Raw genomic sequence first — 15,920 nt, 5'->3', positions numbered from 1 at the left:
GGGTTGTTTATTGTTCACCAATAGGGAAATCTAGTGACTCTTTGATTACGTGTGTGTTAGATGGGCTGGTCAAGGTTTCCAAGCTACATTTTTTACTTGATACAGACCTAGTGATATTGGATATTGATGAAAAGTGTGTGATGCTTTCGAAGTTCCGACTTGGTACCGAATTAGTACCTATTAAAAAAATATATTTATTTGTTTATTTTATTTGGTCTCCCAACAATGTTTTACATCAAAGCATGCAATAACAGTAATTAAAATGAATCTATTACAATGCAAACATTACTCACCTAAGATTTTTTTTGTTTAATTTGCCGATCTCTTTATCAACCATAACTACTTTTATATTCCGTTTTATGTCTTTTCAAGGGCGTACTGAGGTTTTCTAACGGATCTTTGTAAAAACTGTTTTTTGGACAAGATACAAGGCAGGTAAATCCTTCCTTTACACACGAAACATTAGCTTCAAACACTATTTTCAATATTCTATCAGCCACTACCTATATTAGTACAGATGAAAGCATTTGAATATCTATCTGCAGATACTTAGCGTTGCTATTACGTGACGCAGTAAAACGTAGAACTAATGTTTTTACGAGCTCGATCTAGAACGTACAGATAAATTCACCTGCTAGCTACTTACGATGAAAAATACAAATATCTAGACTAGAAACTGAGGGGAGCTTTTCCATGAGACCAACTTTTTGGAACCGTGCAACTAGTGTGATTTTTCATAGGAGCCTGCAAAGGCCTATCTATATATATAAAAGAAGTGTTAGTTACTCCACTTATAATTCAAGAACGACTGAACCGATTTTGCATTTTTTGTCACCATCCGGCTACGGGAAGCAGTCATACCGGAACGCGGGTGAAACTGCGGGCAGAAGCTAGTTTGAAATAAAAACATTTGAATTTGACTTCGGGTCTGCTTGACCGTTTTGGTTACTTAATGTAAGATAAAACATCGACTTCTGGAAATATAGGCCAGATAGACAATCGATCTTTGAAAAACACCTGGCATTCGGCATCACCTGGTTAAGACTGGAAGTCGACATTTCGACAACAACATAGTTTGCGAAGGAGCTAGGCAGATGATGACTTTTTTATGTGCCTTAGGGTACAGGCCTACTAGGTTCCTTAGGAAAAGAGGATTTCGTGAGGGTGTGCGTGTAGATAATCAATTAAGTATATAATTAATTATCAGGCATGTACAAGTTTGTTAAATCTTATTATACGTTCACATAACATAGTACCTACCAAGAGACTCAAGCACCAATTTTAATTACAAAACAATATACTCCATTAATTACAGCACCTACTTATAAGGATACTTGTCAGCAATTTCCCATTATCCCCTCAGTAACAGAATACCTTCTAAGTGGGGGGAATGGGGGAACATGATTCGTATTGTCGTTAGAGGAGGCCGATTATATCGAGGGATTGGGCAGACGCATCCGAGTGTGCATTGATAACAATACAGTGTCCGTTTATAGATATTGGGTATTTCTGGGAAGACGTCGTATTGTAAATAGGGGAGTAATTGAATGTATAGGGTTTGATTTCCTGGTATTGGACTATGGAAAAATTTATTCTAATGTATCTTTTATCGGAACTGTCTCTTTGTTAAAAGCTAAACTTGTCATCTACATTTTTCATATTGAGGCTCACGGGTAATCTAATTTTCTAAAACCTGAAGAACTCGTGCCTTGATCAATGTAGTTTTCAGAATACGACGTCTCTTCCTACATCAAAAAGCTAAAAAAAACAGGGATATTTTCTCAAGGATTTTACCTACACGGGTGCCAAACGAAGATAGATTCTAGACTTTTTTACCATAACCACGTGAGCATTTCCCACGCTGACCATAGACTATCAATATAATTTTCGGAATACGGCCTCTCTGACCGAAACCTCACAAAAAAAAACATATGAACATTTTTCGAGAAAAAATTTACCAACACGGGAGCCAACCGCGCATAGATACAAGACATTTCTACCATAACCACGTGACCATTTCCCGCGCTGACCATAGACCACGTTGAGTACACACAAGTCGGCCTCAGGCTATAAATATTGACTCAGGACCCGCGGCACGTGTACTATCATAAATAGTCTGTGGATCCAGCACGTGGATCGCTTTTCTGAGGAACTGTCTTGTGGGTGGGAAAATATTTTTCGTAATTATTTGAAACTCCTATGTGTCGGGGTGACGAAGTGGTTGAAGCATCAGGTACTCAAATCTAAGTGTGCGTATTTGTTTCCAGGGTAGGCAGTAATATAACCTTTTTTGAGTTACTACTAAGTATATTTTGGACACCACTTACCTGAATAAAGGTAAAGGAAAATATCTTGTGGAAACCTAATCGCTAATCGTAGAAATAACTCCTTCTTTATCCCTTGTAGAGGGACACTAAAAAGGCTGATGACACTTTAGTTTGCAACTGGTTGCTGCGTTACGTATGGTTTTTATTGCAGGAAAATTAAATTTTTGCTAGCTTGAATAATTGTGCAAGTTAACGCACCCACGGCCATTTTTGAGGATCGCTACCGCTCTTGGGGACGCGAAGTGGTCGACAGCATATTTATGAAGTTGAGTTATGTCGTGTCAGGTCAGAGTCCTTGAGACCTTTTGTTTTTTTATACATATATTTCGCCTCATTTTTAATATTCTTCCACATTATGCGGTGTCTGAATCCCCATCGTAGTACTTCACGGCTCTTTTCCTCCGTCTCTCGACCTTGTTCCCTCTGAGAGGACGTCTGTTCGACTCGACCCTCCCTTGTCTCGCCACGGACTTTTACACTCGCTTCACTTACGGCTTTCTTGGGGCGACTTTTAGCCCATGAATAATATAATAATTTCGGGTATATTTATGAGAACTTTACTTCGTACTTTACAGCAAGATTCGTTTTAATGATCCTAGTTTGAAAATTAGTGGTTTTGAATGTTTGTACCTCAAACACGCTTTGTCTTTCGGGGGGCCGAAAGAATTTTAATGCAACTTCTATTTATCTTTTTTTAGCCTTTCTTTAATATTGAGAATGATTTATTGAGTTTAATTAGCAAGGGTCTCGACAAAGGGGGACCCGAACAACAAACGCACCGTTGCCGCACCGCAACCGCACCAACACATCCATCTAAGCAAAAACCCAACAAAATTGATACCTAACAGTAAACTATAAGCCGTGTTTGTTATTACACAAGTATTTGCTCTTTAATCCCTAAACAAAAAAATATAGAACTCGGAATTTCTCCATCCTTTTTAATTTCCCGGTAACTCAGATAGCACGCTTCCTAGTATATCAATTGCAAACAAAGCTAGAACATCACAAACCCCAGCTGCAGTCTCAAAGTGGAAATTCTTGGAGCCGTCGCGTCGTCCCATGGGTGCCGCATATTTTTTAGCCCCCTTTAGCCCCCTCCCCCCCTCGCCGGGAGGGTTAATTAGTCGCGAACGCGGTCCGGCTCCACTCCATCTACTTGTTTCCTTCTTTATTTGCCCACTTGATACAAATGTGGGGCTACGTCAGCGCTTTGCGAGATTGAGATGTTACAACGTATCTAGTTTGTAGTAGTAATGTGGTTTTGCTGATTAAAGTTCACTGTCAGAATTGAGTGATGCTGGCATTGCTGAGACGTGTTAAGAACATACAAACATGTGACAAAATCTTGTTGTTTTGCGTTTTTTACTTAATGTTTCCCCCGCGGTGCCGATCGCTTTCTGAAGGACTAACTTTTCGCGACCTGATAAAAAGTAGCCTGTGTGCTTTCTCAGATTCTATCTTCAATAGTTGTCTTAAAAGAGCAACAAACATCCTTAACTTTTGCATTTATAATATTCCATGTTAAACAGAACAAGCAATAATCATGGCGTTTATCGATAAAACTCTCATATTCGTTGTATTTATTTTATTCGTCTGTGGGATGGAATATTTATTAACTCGCGTGTGACCTTTCCAACACGTGTAAGTAAAAATAGATTGCCTCTAAATAGTTGTCTAATTTCATCGACCGGTTTTGCGTGGATTGCATTCTACGTGTTCCTATGACCAGATAGGAATGTTAGACTTAATTACAATAATAATATTATAGTGACGATGTATTAAAATTAAATTCGATTTTTGGTGATACTACTAGTCTTTTATGAAATAGTTAGCTGCCGTAACAAGCTAACTCCAATTAACGTGATTAAGACAGCCTGTAGCACCATCAAACTAAGGGACTTCAGAAGCGCAACTCACGAATTAAACTCTGAGAATCAAGGCCGGCCCCGCGGGTCACTCGGACCCGCGTTAATGAAGGTGAATATCTTCAAAGCGGTCGAAAGGACCCCACGCCCGCGGTGCTGTGAATCTTTAAACGGGTCGCACGGGGAGGGTTAGGCAAATGGAGCTCAAATGTATTCAACTTGAATCCACGAGTATTGAACGCTTTTTGTATTCGCCTTGTGTAGTTAATGCTGGAGTTAATAAGTACTCATACATACATATGTAACTGGCTATCCACATAATGTACCTACGGGTGACATATCAGATTTTTTTTGCAGGGCTGCTGAAATATGACTGGCTTCGATCTACTATTTGGACAGCTATTTTAAGAATACGTAGATTTGCACCACGCTTTTTCACAACAAGTTGGTGCCTAAATGAGATGCTTAGCACTACGTTATGCTAGTCTTGATAATCCGAAATGCACGCGGACGAAGTCGTGGGAGACCAGCTACCATACATTCTGTGTCTATGTACTTATTTTATAAGGAGAGCGAAAAAAACACGTGAACGTGACTTTTACCCGAGTTTGCTGATCAAGGTGTATAAACTTGATGTTTTGGTTCAGATTCCGTTGAGTTGCCGATACTGGAAGCGCCTTACAAAATGCAATTTTATTAAGTACGCTTTAAAGGCAGCAACTATAATTGAGATAAGTAAAGTTCAGAAAGGATCAAGCTGCTGTTGATCCTTTCTTAATGATGATGTAATCAATTTTAATCCAAAGTTTGGTGTATGATCCAGAAGGAGAGTGGAAGTGACTAGGTCTAGTAATTGGCATGATTATATCCATTTATCGTGTATGTGATCCAATTAAAAATACAAATCAATTTGTTACGCCACAAAGCCATTCTATTATATGATACCATACCACCAAACTTTTTTAGTCGTCCACGGTATCGAGCAAAAATCTGCAGGCATAGGCGCCGCACCTTTAACGAGAATTAATTAAAAAGTTTACGCTTGCCCAAAATGTTTACCTACTGTGTAGCCATCGAGTACGCCTTGGATCGCTCCCTTAGTGAAGCTCCGCAGAGCTTGAGGAATGGACGGCTAGGAAGGGGGGTGGGGGGGTCGCTGGCAGTGCACCGGCTCACAGCTGACGGCACTGAGCCATAATATACGGTACATAGTGTACTGTGTAGGGGATGCCAGAAGGATCAGCGGTAATTACGAAATCATGATATGATGATGGAAAGTTTTGGGTCTAGTCAGTGAGAATACTGAGTTATGAGGAGCTTAATACACTGGACGACTTGAATCATTTTTTTTTGTCTCAAGTTTCTGAGACTAGTTCTCTGTGGATCCCATGCATGTACATGGCTTATTTCCTTCGCTGGATATGTGAGTAGGTATATGTTTACTTACTCTTTGGAGAATCAAATTACATAAAAGTGGGGATGACTATAAAAAATATGGAAAAAAAACAAAATCAATTTTCGTAGTTGAAGATATATTACCCGAAGAGTTTCTTTAAAAGTTGATTTTCTTTCCTTCTTTACCCAGTGGCGATACTCAGTATATAGGCCGGCAAGATAACGCAATATGGAACACCGGTATCCGAAAACCATTGGTTCTTGTTAGCGAAATATTCTGAGGAAAACAAGCTTCGAATTTAGGTCATTATGTTTTGAGGGCAAAATGCATGGACTGGGATGCTGGGGGAGTCACACACGTTATTTTATATGCGAAGAGAGCTGGTACTTTAAAAAGTCCTAAAGCTATAAAAAAAGTTTTTGAAGAGTATGCCCGCTGACACATAAATCTACTCAGAGAGTCTTTGCGGGTGCCAAACGTGACAGTTGTCTAAGTTCAAATCGTAGGCGTAAAGTAATACAAACAAAAGTGACCTTGAATATTGTCATAAGCACGCCCGAGACAATATACTAAGAAATTCCAACTTAATTACAAGGAACATTAGGCCAGTGGCCACAAGACACGCGTCGGCTTTTCAGGCTGTATCACACGTTCGTCCCAGCAGGAGCTTTCTAAGAGGCTTTAGGCTCCAAAACAAAGGCGGCGTAAGACAAAGGAGTACACAGGGTACACAGAGGTACACAGAACAAACACAGTTGTGTATCGGTCAGGCAGGACATCGGGTGGGGCCGATGCCGCGTCCGCGCTCTAATTAAAACACCCCTCGCGACCCTCCCACGCCACCCCGTGGCCGATGCTCGTCAAAGATTATTTGCTGTAATTTCTGCTGAGGGTGGAATTGGATTTTCTTTTACGTGCCTAGTTGGTGAAGTGGAATTAACGATTTGGTTAATGCAGCTCCTGATTTAGAGTAGATCACTGTTCGATACTGTTGGGGAGTTCTTTTATTTTGGCAATGAGTAAAAATATATGTTGACTACGGTCATTTATTATTTGTCTGCAGCTACTTATGTTGGGAAGTATGAAGCCACTATTATGCGATAAGATAATATGAATGTTTATTTCATCATTATCAGATGACTTAGATAGTTAGCCTAGGTATATTCCAACAATTTTAGGGCTAGATTTCAGTCTAATCGAAGGCTGCTACTGATAAACGACCATTACCTACACATTCCTCAGATCCAAAACATATTACCATATTTAAATAGAATCTTCTGGAAAATACAAACGTGTACATAACAAACCTTAGAAGAGCGTTGAAGAAAAACTACAGCATTACCAAAAACTGTAGTCAATCCATCAGAGTGTCGATTCTGCGCAATGATCTTTGAGTCGCGTGCCCGGCCGCCTACGGCGATGTAAAAAAGAACATCCACGCACCGCGCGGTAAGATTGCCTCGTAAAAACTCTACGTATAAGTGCGACTACCCACATGTTTGGAGGGCACTCCCCGACCCGCCAATTAACTGTTAATCACGCCTCCCCACGGATGAGCACGTGGGAACTCAATAATCGTTATGATTTTCACAGTAATGTCTGATTTAGGGGAACACTCGCCTAATTAGAGCGCTTGCTCTTTTGGTTATGTTGTTATTTTTAGTTATATTTTGATGAAAACTGTGAATGATGAGTAAGAAAAGATAGCTTGTTTTCGATACCAGATATATGATAAGTATCTTTAAAAAATCTTTCTTAGTAATCGGGTAAAAAACAGAAGTCATGAAGATTCCATAACAAAGAATTGTATACCTAATCGGTGACTAACCTATCCCAACTCAACAAAAGTTGTAAATTTCAAACTTTTTGCGTGTCATTGTTGCCTATGAATTTAAGTAAGGTTAGGTTTGGGAGATGGGGTAGTCTTTAACGAATTAGTATTTGACTAACATTACAAAAGGAAATGATGGTATGGAGATATCAATACTTACCTACATAGTATCTACATAGTTTGTAGGGAAGGATCAATAAAGAAATTTTGATTTTGAAAATAGTACCCAAATAATATCGGAGATAGCTCTTGTCATAGTCATCTTTACTATAAGCACAAAAAATATGTAGTACGAATCCAGAAAGTGATAAAAACATCAAGGCGAAAATATTTATAAATCTTTGTCGATTCGGAGTGACGCCGACGCCGGTCGCCGAGACAATGAGGACGTGCCCGTTTTGTGTAATGCATGATCTGATTGAAGGCTGGCTCATCTCGCCGCAACACCCCACGCACACTGATTAAATGATATTATTGTTATCAGAGTAAACTTATAATGACACGGTCCCACGGTGGGCGCCAAAACATTTTGAATGGACAATGTTGGTAATTTTAGAATGAGCTATGTATGTATTGTGCTATTTGCAGTATTCGTTTGCACTTGAATATTGAAATTATGTTTAAATTATTTACAAAGAAGCTAGTACACTCGGGGCGTGACTAAATGGCGCCCAAACGTGGGACCGGGGTCGAAACGAACATTTTTGCAAAGCCAAGATCTTTCGACAGTCGCGACATTTGGGAAAATGGATGAGGGTTGTTTACGTGCACTCGAGCCATCCCTCGAGGTGATCCTTGTAAAAAAGCGTGATCGATACAGTGCGCGACGACACGGCGGCCCCAGGGGCGCGTCAATTTGGCCTCCGCCTCGTCAGCGCTAAATTATCCCGACATCTTTAAATGGAATTTCGCGGGTCGTGCGACCCAAAAGTCCCTGCACGTTTCTCTAAAGGTTTTCGACGCGGATAGGGGGTGGATTTTGAGGCCGCGCTCCACCGGTGTCCCCCGTCGGTCGCACACGCGATGTGCCACCTGACTCCAGCCATTTATACAAGCTTATGTAGTAAATGCGATCGCGAAGCATTCCAAAAGAGCCATGTACAGGTATATACTTTAAAGTATAGAAATTGGTGAATGTAAAATACAACCTTACACAAGTGCATAAGAAAATGATTTTCGTTCGTAGAAATTGCCAAAGTACAATTGCGAAGTAAACGTCAATGAAAAACTCGAAACAAAGGAATTATTCAGATTTTAACCATCAGTTCCTAGTATTCATGAATGCATGAAAACTTTTGTGAAGCCAACAATGTGTTATAGCCTCAATGAAAAAAGATAAATCATTGAATAATAAATTTCTCACAATTCATGAAAGGTATTTTTTAGTTTGATCGCGTAGTGCGAGATAAAATATATTGACGGGCAAACCGTGGGGAGGCTAGATATATAATTAAGTTAACGCACCCGTCGTCGGCTAGCACGAACAGTCTCCACCCTCGGGCGGTAGTCAACGTCCCGACATGCACACGCCACCTTAATGACTTACCCACGACGTTGGACTCAACCGGCCAAACATTTGCCAATCCGACCAAATGCAAACGCCCTCAAACATCCGCGGCTAGAGCAACACGCAGGGATTTTGCAAAACGGCCGGATTACCAGGTTCGACCAATACGCCAACAAGCGAGTGTAATCACCACCGGCGGTGACCGCTCGCGCGTAAATTACGTAGCATGACCAATTTATGAAGACCCCTGTGTCTGCATTCCTAAGCAGCGGTTGGAATACGACATCACGGGTCCGGATAAGGTGGCCAGTCTGTATAACCTACGCGTCCTTCGCTAATGCCCGCTTAGGTAGCCCCCGAGCGCGCTCAAACACAATCGTATGCCTTTTATAGACCCCCGCCAAGAATAGGGCTGTCCTGAAATTATTAGATTGATTGGGTACTCACTATGCAAGTAATAGCTCCCCGAAATTATTCGAGGAGCTTTAGCCGAATTTTACGATAGACGTTACAAAGTTTTTCATATAGCCGGAGAGGGTGAAAAATTGAAGTGGATAAGTTTTGATAATCTTTTACCTACTTTCGATTTTCCAGAGAAAACTGATATAAAGTGAGTTACTATAATCTTTTGAAGCAAGCGACCTGTCGATGCTCATTATTTATTCACCATAGCGGCTTTAAGCCTTCACGGCGTACTTAGCTTCGAGGGACACCGTCGCGTCGTGCGATGCAAAGGGAGCGTGACACGCATATACTAGCCTTCAATAACAGAACTCTGCGAGACAAACATGGCTGACTATACATACAAAATATATAACAGCAATCGAATTGTTGCTACTTGACCTAGTGTGTTAGAACAAAGGATCACAATCAGACACATTAACTTTCCACCAATTATAGGGGACACCTCGGGGAATTGCATTTGGGATAATGTCGTCATTTCACTGTCAATCGTCTCAATTGAATTACTTATATCGTCATCTCATCTCCAAACAGATTTTGCTATAAGTAGTTGACCTGCTGCTGTTGCTCCGCTTCAGCTTGCATTGCTTGCCATAAACCTTGATATTCAAAGAGATTTAATTATATAAACAGCCATTAACGATAATCCAGCTAGTATTTATGGTAGATAGTGCAAATATCCTCATCCCGTTATCATAAATAACGTATAAGAAACATCTGGCTAATGGCCGCAGCACACAACACACTGCAAGATTATTCCGAAGTATGATTCAGTATGTTATTATATAAATTTCGTTCAGAAAATTATTGGTAATTTATTTGGCAAGCCCCATCTGGGTCGATTGTAAAGTACTCGTCGGAGCAGCATCGGAGCGTGGCCCCCGGCATTATCTTGCGACAGAACGCCACCGGCGCGCTGCGTTCCCGCCAAATCCAATATCCGCACGCGTAATAACAATCGCGACCGTCTATCGGCCGCGCGTAAATTATGCACGCCTAGACAACTTACATCTACACCCCGAACAAAGAAAACCTAACTCTACCCTGTTGGAATAAGAGCCAAAACAAAAGCAAAGATAATAATGTCCGCGAACGGTCGCCGACGACGCCGTCGTGCTAATGGCTACGCGACCCTCCCTCCCCTACCCGCTGCCCCCCTCGTCGCAAGCAAAGCACACGTTCAGAAATAAGGGAAAAGCTTTGTGCCTAATTGTGTATAGAGATAGTTGAATACAAATCGCAATGAATAATTAATGAAGTTGATACGTTTATTTTGGTGGACCGCGATTCTGTGAGGGTTCGCCGTTATTAGGACCGACTAGGAGGCGAATTATAGTTAATTATTGAGTACTTAGAACTCGGATTTTCAATTACCTAATCCGTTTATTTGCAGATGATTTCAGATAGAAAACTACTCAAACGTGGCTTTTAGCGAAAATATTTCAAAGAATGTGTTTCAGTTTCAGCTTAGATACAAACCAAATACTCCAAGCGTTCCAGAGATAAGCGAACCGTTTGAACAACAAAATGACTCACTGCAACAATAATTAAATTAATTAGTGCAACTTCAAAACTAAATTCGCGCCATCTCCGGCCGCGAGCGTACGTATTTCCACACAAAGACTTACGAGGCCGAGTCCGCGCTCCAATTCCCGCGCGACAGGGCGCGATGTCGGGTGGCGGGCGCGGGAAAATACACCGCCCGTTTGTTCCCCGTGTTTAGCGTCGCGTTCGCTATAAGGACTTTATTTTACAACCTTTTTTCTCGTTTATGTATTTTGAATTTGGAATGTTTGTAAAGTTTTTTTTTTTAATAAGATATGGAATTGGAAACTTGGTTGTGTTTATGTTTTGTAAACTAGAGGGACAGATGTATATTTTGGTAGCGAGAGTGAGCAGGGAGAGTTATTTGATGAGTCGAATTATCGGTGAAAATGTTTTAATTGGTCCCTATTAAAACTATTTATGACTATGAGGTCTTTTGATTATACGAGGGTCACACTGAAAGTTTTTAGAACTGGCCACTTATAAACAATATAATAAAAAAATAATTCTAAAATTCGAAAATAGAACTCTTTACCAATATTACTGAGTATATATTTAATTCATTTGTCATTTGTTTTACGATTTGGCGGCAAATTGAAAATTGTCTGTGTCACGTCAACATGAATTTAACACGAGAAAATTTTCGTGCAATGATTTTTTATGACTTTCGATGTCATTTAAGTCAACAAGAAAGTTATGATAGACTACGATTGGCCTTTCACGATGAAGCCCCATCTCGTGCGACTGTTTACAACTGGTTTAATGAGTTTAAACGTGGTCGCACTAATCTCACTGATGATTTACCTGAGGGACGGCCTTCTACGGCGACGACTGAAGATAACATCTGTGTTGTGCGGCGTATGATAGAGACTGATAGAAGAGTGACCTATCAGCAGATTCGGACAAGCTTAGGCATCGTTATGAGTCAAGTGCACAAAATCCTCCACGAACATTAAGCGGTCAGGAAGCTTTGCGCCTGGTGGATACCTCATAATTTGACTGAAGCTCAAAAACTCCATAGTGCGGATTGGTGCCGTAAAATGATTAAAAGATTTAACGGAGGTGACTCAAATGCTGTGTTCGACGTACTAACACTACAATAAAACATATAATAAAACGAATAACTGGCTAATGTAACCAGTTTCTGATTTTCTAAGAACTTTCAGTTTGACCCTCGTAAAGCATGTATGTGTAGATAAAGCTACCTGGTACCTATTTCAAAGGAAACTGAATGTGGAGTTGTAACTACTTACACTTCTTCAGACACTTTCTATTGAAAGCTTAAGCATTTTCTTTGAACTTATTTACTACTTATTATAAAACAAACGTACTTACACATACCTGCAGCACAAATCATAAAACCATATTTTCCCCTATAAAGCTATACCTCCTTTGCTACATATAAATAAATACCTACGATAAAACAAAAGCGAGAGTCAATACTCCACGGAACCACGGATCCCAATGAAAGTTCCCGCCAAAGGAGGTTGCTTAACGGAAAAGGCGAAGGTTTTTTTTTATTTATTTTTTATGTCCATCGGTTACGCAGTCTCCAAGGAGTATCGAATGGAATATTTATCACCATTTTCAGTGAAATGTACGCGAATCAATAAGTTAAAGTTTCGAACTGCTGACAGTTTTGTCTTGTTTGACAGATCTATGTACTGTGAAAAAAAGACTGAAGAATTTCATGGAACTTTCTAGAATATTTTAGTAGCACTGGATTTGTAAAGTGTATTTGTATTACATACTCAGTTACGGTGGAAATGAAACTGCCGACAAACATAATTTACGATGCTTTCTATTAAGATGTATGAAATATGGCAAAACTAAAACAAAAAAGATTTTTTTTGGCGGAGTCGTACGTGAAGAAATATATAAACATCCAAATTGAGAATCTCCTCCTTTTTGGGGTAGGTTTTTTTTCTGAAATTATGCTCTACAAGAAACTGTGTACCTACTACTATTCTTGACGAAAGAGTTGAACTTTGTTTTATTTCATTGAGCCTCAGTACAAAATACCTATACTTATCTATTCACCTACAATATTGATGAATGATTACGTCACAATTCACGTCTAGACAAAGTCTACTTCTACCAGAACAGAAACGAAAAGTGTTAACGTTAATAAATAAATCATGTCGTAGATAATCGACAAGCGATGGGGGAGAACGGGTGAAAACGGACAGCGGGTGCCCGATACCCCAAATTGCCCGTTTCTACCCTGAAGTCAGACATGAAACCTGAGACACGAGAATTTACCTATCTATCGCAGGTAGGTATTGTGTTATGTGAAATAAATTAATGAAAGTATTTTGATTCCTAGAGAAGAATGACCGAAGAGGTCCGTTTGTGCCTTGCACATATTTGTCACGGAAATTAACTATGGTTATTTTAATTATGAATCAAAGTCAAAAGCAATGTATTTGAAAAATTCACAAAACGTGCTCATTAAAAGAGTTAACAGTACTTAGATGTACAGACAAGAGTACTTACAGTCAAAAGCTGTCAAACAAGAAAAATAATCTTTTTTTTATGACTTTCAGAGTAAATAAGAAAGTGTAGTGTACCCATAGGTAATGAAGTTTAAAGATAAATACTTAGGAGGCTATGTATCATTCATTCATTAACTGAAATTAAGTCTTTAATTTCAGTTAATGAATGAATGATGAAATTAAGTCTTTAATTTCAGTTAATGAATGAATGATACATAGCCTCCTAAGTATTTATCTTTAAACTTCATTACCTATGGGTACACTACAGTGACGTCATCACATTATAATCAGCGCTAGTGCAGTGGGTGCAAGCGGCGGGTGAGAGCGGCTCACTCGGCCGCTGCGCCGCCACCCGAGGTAACTCACATCGCTAGTACACGCGCTAGTGGTACAGGGCTGGCAATGATACCAATATCTTTACTTTTTATCTTAGAACTTCATTACCTATGGGTACCGTGTACTGTGACGTCATCACATTATAATCAGCGCTAGTGCAGTGGGTGCAAGCGGCGGGTGAGAGCGGCTCACTCGGCCGCTGCGCCGCCACCCGAGGTAACTCACATCGCTAGTACACGCGCTAGTGGTACAGGGCTGGCAATGATACCAATATCTTTACTTTTTATCTTAGAACTTCATTACCTATGGGTACCGTGTACTGTGACGTCATCACATTATAATCAGCGCTAGTGCAGTGGGTGCAAGCGGCGGGTGAGAGCGGCTCACTCGGCCGCTGCGCCGCCACCCGAGGTAACTCACATCGCTAGTACACGCGCTAGTGGTACAGGGCTGGCAATGATACCAATATCTTTACTTTTTATCTTAGAACTTCATTACCTATGGGTACCGTGTACTGTGACGTCATCACATTATAATCAGCGCTAGTGCAGTGGGTGCAAGCGGCGGGTGAGAGCGGCTCACTCGGCCGCTGCGCCGCCACCCGAGGTAACTCACATCGCTAGTACACGCGCTAGTGGTGTAGGGCTGGCAATGATACCAATATGTTTACTATTTATCTTAGAACTTCATTACCTATGGGCACCATGTACTGTGACGTCATCACATTATAATCAGCGCTAGTGCAGTGGATGCAAGCGGCGGGTGAGAGCGGCTCACTCGGCCGCTGCGCCGCATCCACCCGAGGTAACTCACATCGCTAGTACACGCGCTAGTGGTGTAGGGCTGGCAATGATACCAATATCTTTACTATTTATCTTAGAACTTCATTACCTATGAGTACCATGTACTGTGACGTCATCACATTATAATCAGCGCTAGTGCAGTGGGCGCAAGCGGCGGGTGAGAGCGGCTCACTCGGCCGCTGCGCCGCATCCACCCGAGGTAACTCACATCGCTAGTACACGCGCTAGTGGTGTAGGGCTGGCAATATTACTAATATTTTTGCTAATAATTCCAAATTGGAAAGTACCCCCTCTGTCACATCATAACTACTAAATTGTTTTTCTTGCTATACAGATCTAGAATCTAGGATCAGAAAGAACATCTAATAGGTTAGTTTAAAAATCTACATAAGTGTTTTCTTTGCTTACTGAACTAAAGCTGGTTTAATGCACAATAAAGGTATACTTGAGTGTATTATTGAGTACTGAGATAACTATCTATGTTATCCAGGTTAATTTTATGGAGTAGGTATGTATGTTTTAGGCCGATGAATAGAGTAGTGCCATTAGCAGACCGAAAAAAAAGTACACGATTCACCATTACCATGAGCTTATATGATTACTTTATACTGTCCTTTATAAAATTCAAGGCCACACGTATCGATCGCATAGATACAATATTTCACAACCAGCAGATGTGTATCGAGCCCTATTCCCACGTGCGTGCATAGCCTGAGGGGAGAATTCCTTAATTTCGATAATCCCTGTGCGTGTCCGCCGATGACCACGCGCTTCGGTAAAAATATTTAATGTTTGGTTTAATCCTATAAATGTATTAAGTGGATTTGGTTGGTATCAAAAGGAACCTTTATTTAACTTTTAGAATCATATCCTCCTCCGAGCCTTTTCCCAATCATGTTGGGGTCGGCTTCCAGTCTAACCGGATTCAGCTGAGTACCAGTGCTTTACAAGAAGCGACTGCCTATCTGACCTCCTCAACCCAGTTGCCCGGGCAACCCGATACCCCTTGGTTAGACTGGTGTCAGACTTACTGGCTTCTGACTACCCGTAACGACTTTTAGAACTTTTAGAATCATATCACACCAACTTTAATAAGTCTATCTTGCAGTAGTTCCCTTTCAATGGTGTATGTTGTACGTGGTACGTTTTTGCTTAATTTCCATGCATGAAGATGACTTTAAATCAACGAAACTATAGTTGAATTTCATCACGTCAGAAAAAACGCAACGCACAGTCTTCTTGTCCTCATGTTCGTTCACTGTTTGACAGTACAAGGAAGAGAATCGCTTATAAAATTATTCAAAGTTACTAAAAATGCAGGCAATATTATATATAAAAAATAAATCAGTTTAT

General features: G+C 40.5%; 1 protein-coding gene across 1 annotated transcript in view; it reads right to left on the bottom strand.

Moving 5' to 3' along the window:
- Nucleotides 1–15,920, bottom strand: part of LOC110376431 (dynein regulatory complex subunit 7) — a 126,398-nt gene that overhangs the window by 16,278 nt on the left and 94,200 nt on the right. The gene's annotated exons all lie outside the window — the stretch shown is intronic.

Source organism: Helicoverpa armigera, chromosome 20, assembly GCF_030705265.1.
Source record: "Helicoverpa armigera isolate CAAS_96S chromosome 20, ASM3070526v1, whole genome shotgun sequence".
In the NCBI taxonomy this organism is placed as follows: domain Eukaryota; kingdom Metazoa; phylum Arthropoda; class Insecta; order Lepidoptera; family Noctuidae; genus Helicoverpa; species Helicoverpa armigera.
The sequence above is the reverse complement of the archived record's forward strand: the minus strand, read 5'-3'. Positions and strand labels throughout refer to the sequence as shown.